The following is a 14,149-nucleotide window of genomic DNA, read 5'->3' as shown; positions in this document are numbered from 1 at the left end:
TCTCACAAGTTCTGTCAGATACCTCTAAAAAAGTGAATCTGAGCAGATTTGAGAGGGTTAGAAGCCACTAGTACACTGAGTGGGGCAAATTTCCAAGCCAGGAGAGTCCACAAGGTCTACAGGATGGATCCTTAAGCTGGGAGAGCATCTGGCTCAGGGAGCTGCACCACTACCAAAGCAGAAGCAGCTGTGGAAACAAACCAGTGATACAGGCTGAGAGAAAGCTGGGCACCCAAAACTGGCAGAGATCCCTAGGCCTCCCAACACAGGACGGAAGTCTGTCGAAGTAACAGGAGGCAGCAGTGCAGCTCCTGTGGCCTTGAGACATCTATCCTGAAGCTTGCAGCCTAAGGTTTGAAACCTGCCTTCTTGAACTTCTGGGAGACGTAATGTCCAGGTAAACGGCTCTCATCCCTCACTCCCTGACCCAAAGAGAATACCTCGGGAAAAACCCTGGAATAGAGGAGACAGAAGTGGGGCTTCAGTAGCCAAACAGTGGGAATTTCTGAGTCCCAGAAGGGTGGAGCCATCAAGGGTCAACACCAGGAACCCAGGCGTGCATTGCATAGCCAGGGGAAGTGGCAGACTCCAGCACATACAACAGTTGAGACCACTGGTGCTGGAGAGCAGCCCAGGAGAAGAGGAGACTTCTGGCAGGCAGATGGTCCCTCCCCCATGCCTGTAAGGCCATAACACACAAAGCCAGTAACCAGGCTCACAATTCACAGAAAAAGAAGTCTGAGAAAGAGTTCCTTAGCCCCAAATGCAGAAATCCACTGTAAATACAGGAAAAAAGCTAACCAACATGAAAAAAAATACAAAAAAAACCAAGGACCATTGATTCTTTTTATGGAGACAGGGAAGATCAAAATACCAATTCGGAAGAGGACAGTATTGACACTATACCCACATATACCTCAAAAGGGAATGTGAACTGGTCTCAAGCCCAAAAAGCATTCCTGGAAGAGCTAAAGGAAGATTTTAAAAACCAAATTAGGGAGGTAAAAGAAAAAATGGAAAAAAAAATCACTGATGAGATCAAATCTTTGAAAAGTAAAATTGGTGAAATGGGTAAGGAGATTCAGAATCTAAATAGAGAAAATGACACTCTGAAAGGTAAAATCAACCAACTGGAAAATGAGATTCAAAAGCAAAATGAAGACAGCAATTCATTAAAAATTAGAATTGAGCAAGTGGAAGCTAATGATTCTATGAGGCATCATGAAGTAGTCAAACAAAATGTAAAGAATGAAAAAATAGAAGAAAACATGAAATATCTGATTGGAAAAACAACTGACCTGGAAAACAGATGCAGGAGAGACAATTCAAGAATCATTGGTCTATCACAAAGCCACGATGAAAAAAAGAGCCTGGAGAGTACCTTCCAAGAAATTATCAAAGATAACTTCCCAGAGATCCTAGAACCAGAGGGGAAAATAGTCATCAAAAGAATTCACTGATCATCCCCGAAGAGATCCCAAGTTGAAAACTCCAAGAAATACTATAGCCAAACTTCAGAATTATCAAGTCAAGGAGAAAATACTGTGAGCAGCCAAAAAGAAACAATTCAAATATTGTGGAACTACAGTCAGGATAACATAGGATCTTTCATCTTCTACATTAAATGACAAGAGAAATTGGAATATGATATTCCGAAGGGAAAAAGGAGCTTGAACTACAACCAAGCATCAACTACTCAGCAAAACTGAGGATAATTTTTCAGGTGAGGAGATGAACATTCATTGAAATAAGGGAATTCCAGATCTTCCTGGTGAAAAGGCCAGAAATCAATGGAAAATTTGATCTTCATATACAAAACTCAAGAGAGACATAAAAAGGTAAACAAGGGGAGCCTTGCCCCCACAAACTCTGTTAATCAACAAGGTCAAATTTTTTACATCCTTATATAGGATTATATTGCTTTATATATGTTATGTATACATAAATATGTCAATCTTGAGAATAGTAAAGTTATTATGACAATTGAAAGGGATACACGTAGACTGTGTATGTCAGTATAAAATAACTGAAGTAATGATAAAAAACATAATTAAGAGATGGAAAGGGAGAGTTCTGGGAGAAGAGGTAAGGAGGTAGTAGAAAAGGGTAAATTACTTCACATGAAGAGGCACAAAAACATATTACAGTAGAGGGAAAGAAGGGAGGGAGAAGAGTAGTATGTGAGCTTTACTCTCATCAGATTTGGTTCAAGAAGAGAATAACATACTCTGAAAGTATAGAAATCAAACTCATCCTACAGGCAGTAGAAGGGGAAAGGTGAAAGAAAAGGGGGAGTGGTCAGAAGGGAGGGAAGAAGTAGCAAGGGGAAAAGGGTAAGATAAGGGAGGGAATTTAAGAGGGAGGATAAATTGAGGAAGGAGGTGGTCAAAAGCAAAAGTATTTTGAGGAGTGGAAGGGAGGAGGGAGAAATAAAAGGATAAGGGGGTGGGGAACAGGATGGAGAAAAAGACACAGCTTGTAATCATAACTGTGAATGTGAATGGGATGAACTCTCCCATAAAATGGAGGCAGACAGCAGAATGGATTAAAAACCATAATCCTACAATATGTTGTTTACAAGAAGCACATTTGGAACAGGGGGATACACACTGGGGAAAAGTAAAAGGATGGAGTAGAATATATTGTGCTTCAGCTCAAATAAAAAAAAGCAGCAGTAGCAATCCTAATTTCAAACAAAGCAAAAGTAAAGATAAATCTAATTAAAAGAGACAAGGAAGGACACTATATCCCGCTAAAATGTACCATAGACAATGAAGCAGTATCATTATTTAACATATATGCACCAAGTGGTATAGCATGCAGATTCTTAGAAGAGAACTTAAGGGAGTTACAGGAAGAAATAGAGAGCAAAACCATACTAGCAAGGGACCTCAACCTCCCCCTCTCTGAACTTGATAAATCTAACCTCAAAATAAACAAGAAAGAAGTTAATGATGTGAATAGAATTTTAGAAAAGGCAGATACGACAGACCTCTGGAGAAAACTGAATGGAGATAAAAAGGAATATACTTTTTCTCACAGTGATACACGGCACATACTCAAAAACTGACCGTGTACTAGGGCATAAAAACCTCACAATCCAGTGCAGAAAGACAAAAAATAGTCAATGAATCCTTTTCAGATCATGACACAAAAAAATTATCTGTAATAAAGGAGCATGGAAAGATAAACTAAAAATTAACTGGAAACTAAATAATGTAATTCTAAAGAATGAGTGGGCCTAAGAACGAACCATAGAAACAATTAATAACTTCATTCAAGAGAATGACAACAAGAAGACAACATATCAAAACTTATGGGATGCAGCAAAAGCAGTTCTTAGGGGAAGTTTTATATCTCTAAATGCTTACAAGAATAAAAGATAAAAAGGAGATCCATGAAATGGGTATGCAACTGAAAAAGCTAGAAAAAGAACAAACTGAAAATCCCCAATTAAATACCAAATTAGAAATACTGAAAATCAAAGGAGAGATTAATAAAATTGAAATCAAGAAAACTATTGAACTAATAAATAAAACTAAGAGCTGTTTTTAGGAAAAAACCAATAAAATTGATAAACTCTTGGTCAATTTGATTTAAAAGAAGAAAGAAGAAAACCAAATTACCAGTATCAAAAGTGAAAAGGGTGAATTCACCTCCCATGAAGAGGAAATTAAAACAATAATTAGGAATTATTTTGCCCAATTGTATGCCCACAAATTTGATAACCTTAGGGAAATGGACAAATATTTACAAAACTACAAATTGCCCAGGTTAAAAGAAGAGGAAGTAATTACCTAAATAAACCCATCTCACAAAAAGATATTGAGCAGGCCATCAAAGAACTCCCTAGGAAAAAAATCTCCAGGGCCAGATGGTTTTACATGTGAATCCTATAAAACATTTAAAGAACAATTAATTCCCATACTTTATAGACTATTTGGGAAAATAGGTGAAGAAGGAGTCCTACCAAATTCTTTTTATGACACAAATATGGTACTAATACCTAAACCAGGAAGAATCAAAACAGAGAAGGAAAATTATAGACCAATTTCCCTAATGAATATTGATGCAAAATTTTTAAATAAAATATTAGCCAAAAGATTGTAGCAACTTATCAGGAGAATATTATACTACAACCAGGTAGGATTTATTCCAGGAATACAAGGCTGGTTCAATATTAGGAAAACTATCAGCATAATTGATCATATCAATAAAAAAAACTAGCAGAAACCATATGAGTTCTGCATCTATTGAGATCAATAGATGCAGAAAAAGCTTTTGACAAAATACAACACCCATTCCTATTAAAAACACTAGAAAGCATAGGGATAAATGGAGTCTTCCTTAAAAATGTAAATAGCTTCTACTTAAAACCATCAGTAAACATTATATGTAATGGGGATAAGCTAGATGCATTCCCAGTAAGATCAGGGATGAAACAAGGATGTCCATTATCACCCTATTATTCAATTTGGTACTGGAAAAAGAAATTGAAGGAATTAGACTATATAGGCAAAGAAGAAACTAAATTATCACTTTTTGCAGATGATACGATGATTTACTTAGAGAATCCTAGAGATTCAAGTAAAAAAAACTACTTGAAATAATAAACAACTTTAGCAAAGTTGCAGGATATAAAATAAACCCACATAAATCCTCGGCATTCCTATATATTACTAACAAAGCCCAACAGCAAGAGACAGAAAGAGAAATTCCATTCAAAGTTATTGTAGACACTATAAAATATTTGGGAATCTACCTGCCAAGACAAACCCAGGGCCTATATGAACATGATTATGAAACACTTCTCACACAAATAAAGTCACATCTAAATAAATAGAATAATATCTGTTGGTCATGGTTAGGCTGAGCTGATATAATAAAAATGACTATTTTACCTAAATTAATTTACTTATTCAGTGCTGCACCAATCAAACTACCAAAAAATTATTTTAGAGCTGGATAAAATAATAACAAAATTCATCTGGAAGAACAAAAAGTCCAGAATATCAAGGGAATTAATGAAAAGAAATGCTAGGGAAGGTGGCCTAGCCATACCAGATATCAAACTGTACTATAAAAGCAGCAGTCATCAAAACTACCTGCTACTGGCTAAGAAACAGAGTGGTAGATCAGTGAAAGAGGTTAGGAAACAAGACCCAGAAGTCAATGACGAAAGCAATCTACTCTTTGATAAACCTAAAGAATCCAGCTTCTGAGCTAAGAATTCACTATTCCACAAAAACTGCTGGGAAAATCGGAAAATGGTATGGCAGAAACTGGAGACAGACCAATAGCTTACACCATATACCAAAATAAGGTCAAAATGCATTCATGATTTAGAAATAAAGGCAGATATATAAGCAATTTGGGAGAGCAGGGAATAGTTTATCTATCAGATAGATGGGAAAGGGAAGAATTCATGACCCAAGAAGAGATAGAGAGCATTACAAAATGCAAAATGGATAATTTTGATTATGTTAAACTGGAAAGTTTTTGTATAAATAAAGCCAATGCAACAAAGATTAGGCGGGAAGCAGAAAATTGAGAGAAAATCTTTACAAACAATAAAGCCCAGCCACTCCCCATTTGTGAAATGGTCAAAGGATATGAACAGGCAGTTTTCAGAGGAAGAAATTAAAGATATCTATAGGGATATGAAAAAATGCTCTAAATCACTACTGATTAGAGAAATGCAACTCTTAGGTACCACATCTCTCCTGTCAGATTGTCTAACATGACAAAACAGGAAATGACAAATGCTGGAGAGGATATGGGAAAACTGGAACATTAATATATGGGTGGTAGAGTTATGAATGGATCCAGCCATTTTGGAGAGCAATTTGGAACTATGCCCAAAGGGCTATAAAAATGTGCATACCCTGTGACCCAGCAATACCACTCCTAGGGCTATATCCCAAAGAGATCTCACAAGTGGGAAAGGGACCTGTATGTACAAAAATATTTATAGCAACTCTTTTTGTGGTGGCAAAGAATTGGAAATCAAGGGGATGCTCATGAATTGGGGAATGGCTGAACAAGTTGTAGTATATGAATGTAATCAAATACTATTGTGCTATAAGAAATGGGGAAGATATGGACTTCATAATAACCTGGAAAGACCTACATGATCTGATGCTGAATGAGGGAAGCAGAACCAGGAGAACATCAAAGACAACCACAGATGTATTGATTCTGTGATGACTAACTTTGATAGACTTGGCTCTCCTCAGCAATACAAGGCTCAAAGATGGCTCCAAAGGACTCATGATGGAAAGAGCTAAATACATCCAGAGAAAGAACTGTGGATTCTGAATGTAGACTGAGGCAAAATATTTGCTCTCTTTTTTGGTTTTGTTTCTTATCTCTCATGATTCATTCCATTGGTCATAATTCTTCTTTTCAACTTGACTATTGTATCAACAAGTTTAATGCGAAGTTTTATGTAGACTCTATATGGGACTGCATGCAGTCTTGGGGGGGAAGAGGGAGGGGAGAGAAGGGAAGAAAATTTGAAACTCAAGAACATGTAGAACTAAACGCTGTAAACTAAAAATAAAAAATCTAATTAAACAAATCTGATTTTTTAAAAAAACAGTATTTGATTAAAAAGATCCTTTCTCTTTCAGATGAGTACTTCTGTTTTGTTTTGCTTTGTCTTAAGTAAAACTTGCATTGTTTGTCAGTCAATTTTAAGGATGGTTTATATTTGTCACTGAAACACAAATGTCTTTTGTCTTTATATGACAGTCATTTTCCTTTAAAATCTTATTTTTCAGTGATCAAGCATCTGTTTTCTCCCTTTTTTCCTCATTAAAAACAAACATAATCAAGTAAAACAAATTACTAATTTGGTCACTGCCAAAAATGTATGTCCACATCTCGAATTCATCACCTTCCTGTCAGAAGGTGGGTAGCATTCTTCATCATCAGCTCTCTGGAGACTTCTTTAAAAAACTAAATTCTATTTATTTCAACACTCATTTCCCTTTAAATATCTCCTCATACCACCACTGAATTTTTCCTCCTGATAAAGGAAATCATTTAAACAAAGGAAACTGACATGGTAACCTTGTCTGATACTAGATACTATATTTGATGCGCACAGTTGCTCATATCTCTATTGACAGGAGAGAAATGTTTTATCATCAGTTCTCTTGAGTTGAAATGGTCATTACAATAAGTCTGAGCTGCACTCCTTTTGGTGTTTAAATTTCCAATACTGCAGTCACTGTGTATATCATTGTCCTGGTTCTGAATATTCTAAATCAATTCATATACTTGCCTTATTTTTCTAAATATCTGTCATTTCTCATGGCTTAAAAATATTCCTATTCATATATGACAACTTCTCAAGCCACTCACTGAAATATAAGCAACGATTTCCAGTTTTTTGCAAGATTATTTAGATGTAATAGTCACATACGGTATAGGTGTGTGTGTGTGTGTGTGTGTGTGTGTGCGTGCAGTTGTTTTTTTCTGGGTTTTTTTCTTGCCCTTGCTTTGGTCTTTCTTTTACGTTTGGGTCCTATAGTTTCCCTAGATTTCCTTTAATAGTAAGAACAGTGAGAATGAATGACAGTTAAAAATAATTTAAAGGATATGCCAAGACTTGACTAATGTCCCTTAAAAGATGCTGCATGAAATAATCTACTATACATTGGGTTAAATGTTTTTTACAACCTAAAGTTATGGGGATTTGTCCCAAAGTTGTCTTCTTTATTTTCATTACACATAGGACTGTGGTACTAGTTAGGCATCTCATTGAAATCCAAGTACAAAGTAATACTTCCAGATGGTTTTTTAAAGTCTTTTCCAACATTTTGATATTAGTTCACCAAGTTCTTAAATGCAGAGAACAATACCCCATTATTCAATTCTGTTTCATGTTGTAATAAAAGCCATTTCTAAAACATTTCTACATTTACAAACATCCTTTTCCCATCTTTACCACCTGGGTTTTACTTTTAATGAAAATGTTTTGTTCCTTGGATTGTCTTCTGAAAACATCATAATAAATTGCCCCAACATATGAAGTTTGATTTCATTCAAAGGTATTCTATCAAACTGCGCATATTGCTCCAAACATATTGTGACCATCATAACATCACCTGACTCCATGGAGAAATCTATGAGAATCTGAATCTAAAATCTCCATTAGTCACTGTCAGTCTATTTTGCTTCCCTATATATTTGATTATTAAGGGGAAGACTGCTCATAATCCCACCAGAATATGATTCATGCTTTTGCTCTGTTTCCATACAATTATTCTGTTAGGTTCATGGTGAGTTTCTCAACTGCTTTCTGTATCATCTCTAACACAACAAATTGGTATTTAAGTAAACAATTTTCAAATCACACTTAAATAAACTCTTGTTACTGTTGTTTGTCCTTTGTTCTTAAAGAGGACCACGACTTTAGGAAGGTGATACCATGACTTGCAAGTGAATTGGCTTTAAATGAGGAAGGACTATGCAAAGTCACCAATCTCACTCTATTCTCTGGAGCCATCTGGGTCCCCTGGCAAGATACAGATTAGGATTACTGGAGATGGCCCCAGATGCAGTGGAAGAACTTGGCCTTTTTAAGGTAAGGTCTTTCCCAGGTCTCAATCTGACTGAGGCAAAGCCTATTCAGTGTTTAAGGGTAGGTAGGAAAAAAGGTAAAGAAAGGCCTCCTGTACCTAGTCAAAAAAAAAAAAAATCAGTCTGGGCTGGAAGACCCTCAGGGTTTCTGGTCAAAACAGAAATAATTGCTATTTACACTCACTCTGAGGGATCAGGGCCCAACAATGACAAAGTGAGGCTTGGGCTGGCACCTGTTGTGGGCCAATTGATCTGGGTTTAAGGGAGGGTCCTTAAGAAAGAAATCTAGTATTATGGAGAGCTATTTGGAACAATGCTTAAAGGGCTATAAAACTGTGCATACCCTTTGACCCAGCAATACCACTTCTAGGTCTGTATCCCAAAGAGATCATACAAATGGGAAAAGGACCCACATGTACAAAAATATTTATAGTAGCTCTTTTTGTGGTGGCTAAGAATTGGAAATTGAGGGGATGTCCATCAATTGGAGAATGGCTGAACAAGTTGTGGTATACGGATGTAATGGAATACCATTGCTCCATAAAAAATGATGAGCAGGTAAATTTCAGAAAAAAACTGGAAAGACTTACATGAACTGATGCTGAGTGAAGTGAGCAGAACCAGAAGAACATTGTGCATAGTGACAGCAACATTGTGGAATGACCAACTTTGATAGACTTAACTCTTCTCAGCAATACAAGGCTCTAAGACAATTCCAAAAGACCCATGATGGAAAAGACTATCCACATTCAGAGAAAGAACTATGGGGTCTGAATGTAGATTAAAGCATATTATTTTCTCTTTCTACTTTTTTGTTTTTTTTTCTTTCTTGTGGTTTTTCTCTTTTCTTCTGATTCTTTTTTCACAACATGAGTAATGTGGAAATACCTTTAATATGATTGTACATGTATAGCCTATATCACATTGCTTGCTTGGGGAGGGGTGAGGGAAGGGAAGAAGGGAGACAATTTTTGGAACTCAAAATCTTATAAAAATAAATACTGAATACTATCTTTACATGTAATTGGAAAAAATAAAATACTATTGAGTAGGGGAAATAAAGACTTGGTAGACAGTTGGCTAGTCCATGGAAGAGGAAAACTCAAGAAGTCAGCACAATAGCCAGTATTTAGTGTCTAACAAAAGAAAAAGGAGACAGGAATGAGGCAGAGGTACCTTATAACCCTCTAAGTGTTTGAAAGCCAGCATAATCTCTGATATCCAGGTGAGGTCTGTCACAGCAAGAGCAAGAGACAGAGCTACCTCATTGTGAATGATTCTTCTAGGAAAAAGAGATGGACCTTTTTAGTTGATTGACCAGGAAACAAACCAAGTCAGAGACTGTGGCAAAAGTCAGATTCCAGCTCTTGGCCCAATTCCCTATCTAAGACCAGGGCTGTGGAAGTAAGCAGAGTAGAGGGACCAGGAGTCATCTATCCCAGGCAGAAGAGCAGCAACAATGGCATGTAGACTAAAAAGGGCACAAGACCAGGATCTAGCCACACAATCCAAGAGCTCAAGAAGGGGTAAAGCCTGGCCCTGGGATAAAGTTCCTATCCAGGAACTAATACTTAAGATACGAATAAACAGAAGAAAACTCTTAATACAATGAAGAAATATCATGGGTTAAGAGAAGCCCAAGAGGTAAACCCAGAAGTAAGTAACTCCATAGCAAGTACAAATGGAGTCTCAGGGAAGAAAAAATAATGGCTTAACTACAAGAATTCTGAAAGTGAATAGAAGAAATAAAGCAAGAAATAAAAAAATAAAATTAGGTCCTGGGAAGAAAAGTGGAAATAGTATAAAAGAGAACAAGATCCAAGTAATAAAGTAACTTCCAGAAAAATAGAATGGAGCAAAGAGAACTCACTGATTCTATGACATAAGAAATATTAGAACTAAGTCAAAAGACTGAAAAATTAGAAGAACATGTGAGGCATTTATAATTGAAGGGGATCCACCTAATACCACAGGGGTCTTTGTGTAGATCTCCTAAAATGGGGTGGGTAATAATGGAGCATATAGAGAAAATGCATTTGTTTCACTTCTATCTCACTATGTGACTGATCTATCCCTCCATATACTTTTCCATCTCTGTGATATTATCTTTTACATTGCTCACAGTGTATAACCTTTTAATTATAATTTGCTACGGCTGATTCCTAACTACCTAACATAATTCATTAAGCTCTAGTTGATCCACAACTTGAATTCTTTGGGAAATACAGTATTCCATGATTCAGTGCCATATAGAAGGGATTATAAAGAAAATGCATTCTCACATCAGCATAAACTAACACATAAAAATCATTTTGTAGATAAGAATCAATGGAATATTTCCCCCAAAAAGGTTCCAGTTCTGAACATATGAAAACAAATTGTAATAATTAAGTGCAGAGAAATAACTTGAAGCAAAATGTCTTGGAGAAATCATTTCCATATAGAATCACTATAAGGACACAAAAGAGGTATGTAAGTCAATCAGAGATAACAAAAACCAAATATTAGTAATTACATAGCAAATATCATGAAGCACAAGAAAAGTCCATACTGCATGTTCAAGAAAATGCAATAACACTGGAAACACTCATCTTTATTGATCTTTTAACCACACAAGTATCATCAACTTGGCTAGAACCAGCAGGAAGGATGTTATGATTGATGACTACATGGAGTTGGACTAACTGGTCCCTTACAAACTTTAATTCTATGAATACTCTGAATGTAACATTCTAGGGACAGATCCTAAACTTCAAAGTGTCATAAAAATATGAGAGGTTGTGTTCATCATCTTCATCATCATCACCAGTTTCTATGGGGTTGGATAGAGAAAGGAGTTCTATATTCCAATACTCAAGAGCATGAGGATTAAAAAAAAAAAAAAGATGAGGTAGTATTGAAAAATCTAACTGCAGTCTAAGGAAATGTGTTAGCTATATTATTATATCAGTAAATGCTGATGCTGGGAAGCTTTGCTCACTTGAAACTCCTGAGAATATCATGGATATAAATCAAAATAGCTTGGGGAATCTGAATACCACTACTATGACTATATTCCTAGACAGAATGTCTATATGGCAAGATTAGAGATTAGAAAGGTGTAAAAAGATGCCACACATCCCAAAACTCTTCTTCCAAGGAGTAGCTGGAAGTTTAGAATTGAAATTCTCCTTATGAAGGTCACTCATTTCCATTAAAGCACTGTCCTCAGAAGGTCACTGTTAAAAGGTGCATATTGTCATAACAGGAATAACACATCAGAACAGAGTAATAAATGATAATGGATTCGCTAGCAAGATTAACAATTACTGGCTTAATGGAAATAAGAGGCAGAGGGCATTCATTTGAACTGATCTGTCACAAGCTGTCTGATATTGGACAAATCACTTCCATCTGAGCCTCAGTTTCTCCATATATAAAATGATAGTACTGGACTAAATCAGGCATTCTTAACAAGTTTTTTTCATGGATTCCTTTGGTAGTCAATCCTTTGACTATGGAAACCTTTTTAGAATAACATTTTTAAAGGAATAAAATAAAATTCATTGGATTACAAAGGAAACCAATCATATTAAAACAGTTTATCTATCTATCTATATCAATATATCTAATGTGTGTATTATATCTATAGCTGTTTGTTTGTTTGTTTAAGCTCAAGGGCAGGAGTGGTCTTGAGACAAGATGGTGAAGGCAGAGTTAGCATTTTTACTTTAATTCCTCCACAACCTCTACTGCAATGACCTAGAAAACACACCAGATCAAATTCTTATCAGGAAAGACAAGAAAAATTCATAGTGAGTCATTTTTCCAGTCCAGGGCAATTTGGGAAGACAGAGAGATCTGAAAATAGTGGGGTCAAGGCTGGCCAGGAGTGCAGTGTAGCAGAAGTAACAGCAGCAGAGATGAGCATTTGACAGCCCAGGGAGGGAAAGGAAGATGAGCCAGAGTACTAGGGCAGGAAGAACTGGGGCAGAAAGAGATCCTGGGGAACTAAGAGCAGAAACAGGGGTCATCTGGAAGCTCTGTCAACTATTACCCAATACCAATTTATAATTCCAGGGCCAAGAAGAGCGGCTACACAGGGAGCAGGGGCCCCACCTGTGTAAGGAGAAAAGAACAAGTTCCAGAAACATAGCCCAAGAGCAGAGGGGGCACTCAGTTCTAACCTTTAGCTCTCTACATAGAAGCCAGCAAAAGAATAACCAGAGTAGGAGACCAAGACCAAAGGAGGGGCAGTTCAGTCCTCTGAACCTTCAGAACCTTCCATCAGGGTAACAGTGACTGAGTCCAGTAGTAGTCTGTGGAAACCCACTCCCACATAAGAAAAGAAACCTGAACCTAGGTCAGGAACTTGCAAAACTCAGACCAGGAAGTCAGAGAACAGACCTCTAGCCTGATCACTGACCTTTGGAAGCACTAAAAAATCGTAGACCCCAGGCTTAGCTGGGAAAGCAGCATAGAGACATATAAAAGACACAAGCTCAGGCCAGACATTCCTGCCAATCCTCAATCCCCAGCAGACCCCAACATTAACATAGAGTCCAAAGTCAAGAAGTAGGCTGGAAAAATAAGCAAACAAACAAACAAAAATAAATAACCCAACCATAAAAAGCTAGCATAGTGACAAGGAAGTTCAAGACACTGACACAGAAGACAATGACTTAAAAATGTCTACGAGCAAAGCTTCAAAGGGAAAAAAAAATAAGGATTGATCACAAGTCCAACAAGAATTCCCAGGAGCCAAAAAAAATTTTTTTTTAAAATCAGATAAGAAAGGCAGAGGAAAAATTGTGAAAAGAAATGAGAACTACATAAGAAATTTATGAAAAGAGAATTGACAGCTTGGTATAATAAAACAGAGGTACAAAATAATACTGAAGAAGATAAGTCCTTAAAAATTAGAACTGGCCAAATGGTACATGAGATACAAAACTTCATTGAAGAAAATAACTCTTCACAAATTAGAATTGACCAAGGGGAAGATAACGACTCCATGACACATGAAGAAACAATAAAACAAAGTCAAAAGACTGAAAAAAGTAAAAGAAAATATAAAATATCTCACAAGAAAAACAATTGACCTGGAAAAAGAGATTGAGGAGAGGGACTTTCAGGACTACCTGAAAGCTATGCACAAAAAAAAGGAGCCTACGTATCATATTTCAAGAAATTATAAAGGGAAAACTGCCCAGATATCTCAGAACTAGAGGGCAAGTAGAAATTGAAGGAATTGATCAGTCATCTCCTGAAATAAATCCCTAAATAAGGGGCCTCTAAGTTAAAAATCCCTGGATGAGATAGTCACTTACAGCACTGAATCCCATGACTGTTGTTTTTAACACCCTATATATAATATCCTGGGGAAAGACCTTAAAACTTATAGTGTTACAGAAATGACAGTATTATTAATTTCTTTATGGGTGGAGGAGGGGAGACAAGTAAGGAAGGGCCTGAAGCATGTAGCCCATGACGGTTGGCACTAGGCACAAAACTGCACAGGAACGATCCAAGGAAGCCAACATGTGGCATGAGGACACAGGGGAAAGAGAGCGAGAGAGAG

The 14,149-nt window shown here is 36.7% G+C and overlaps 1 protein-coding gene across 1 annotated transcript in view; it reads right to left on the bottom strand.

Moving 5' to 3' along the window:
- XRCC4 (X-ray repair cross complementing 4) overlaps positions 1-14,149 on the bottom strand; it is a 379,274-nt gene that overhangs the window by 202,658 nt on the left and 162,467 nt on the right. The gene's annotated exons all lie outside the window — the stretch shown is intronic.

Source organism: Trichosurus vulpecula, chromosome 1 (genome assembly GCF_011100635.1).
Source record: "Trichosurus vulpecula isolate mTriVul1 chromosome 1, mTriVul1.pri, whole genome shotgun sequence".
Taxonomy (NCBI): Eukaryota; Metazoa; Chordata; class Mammalia; order Diprotodontia; family Phalangeridae; genus Trichosurus; species Trichosurus vulpecula.
Note: the sequence above shows the minus strand (reverse complement) of the source record. Positions and strands in the feature narration are given on the sequence as shown.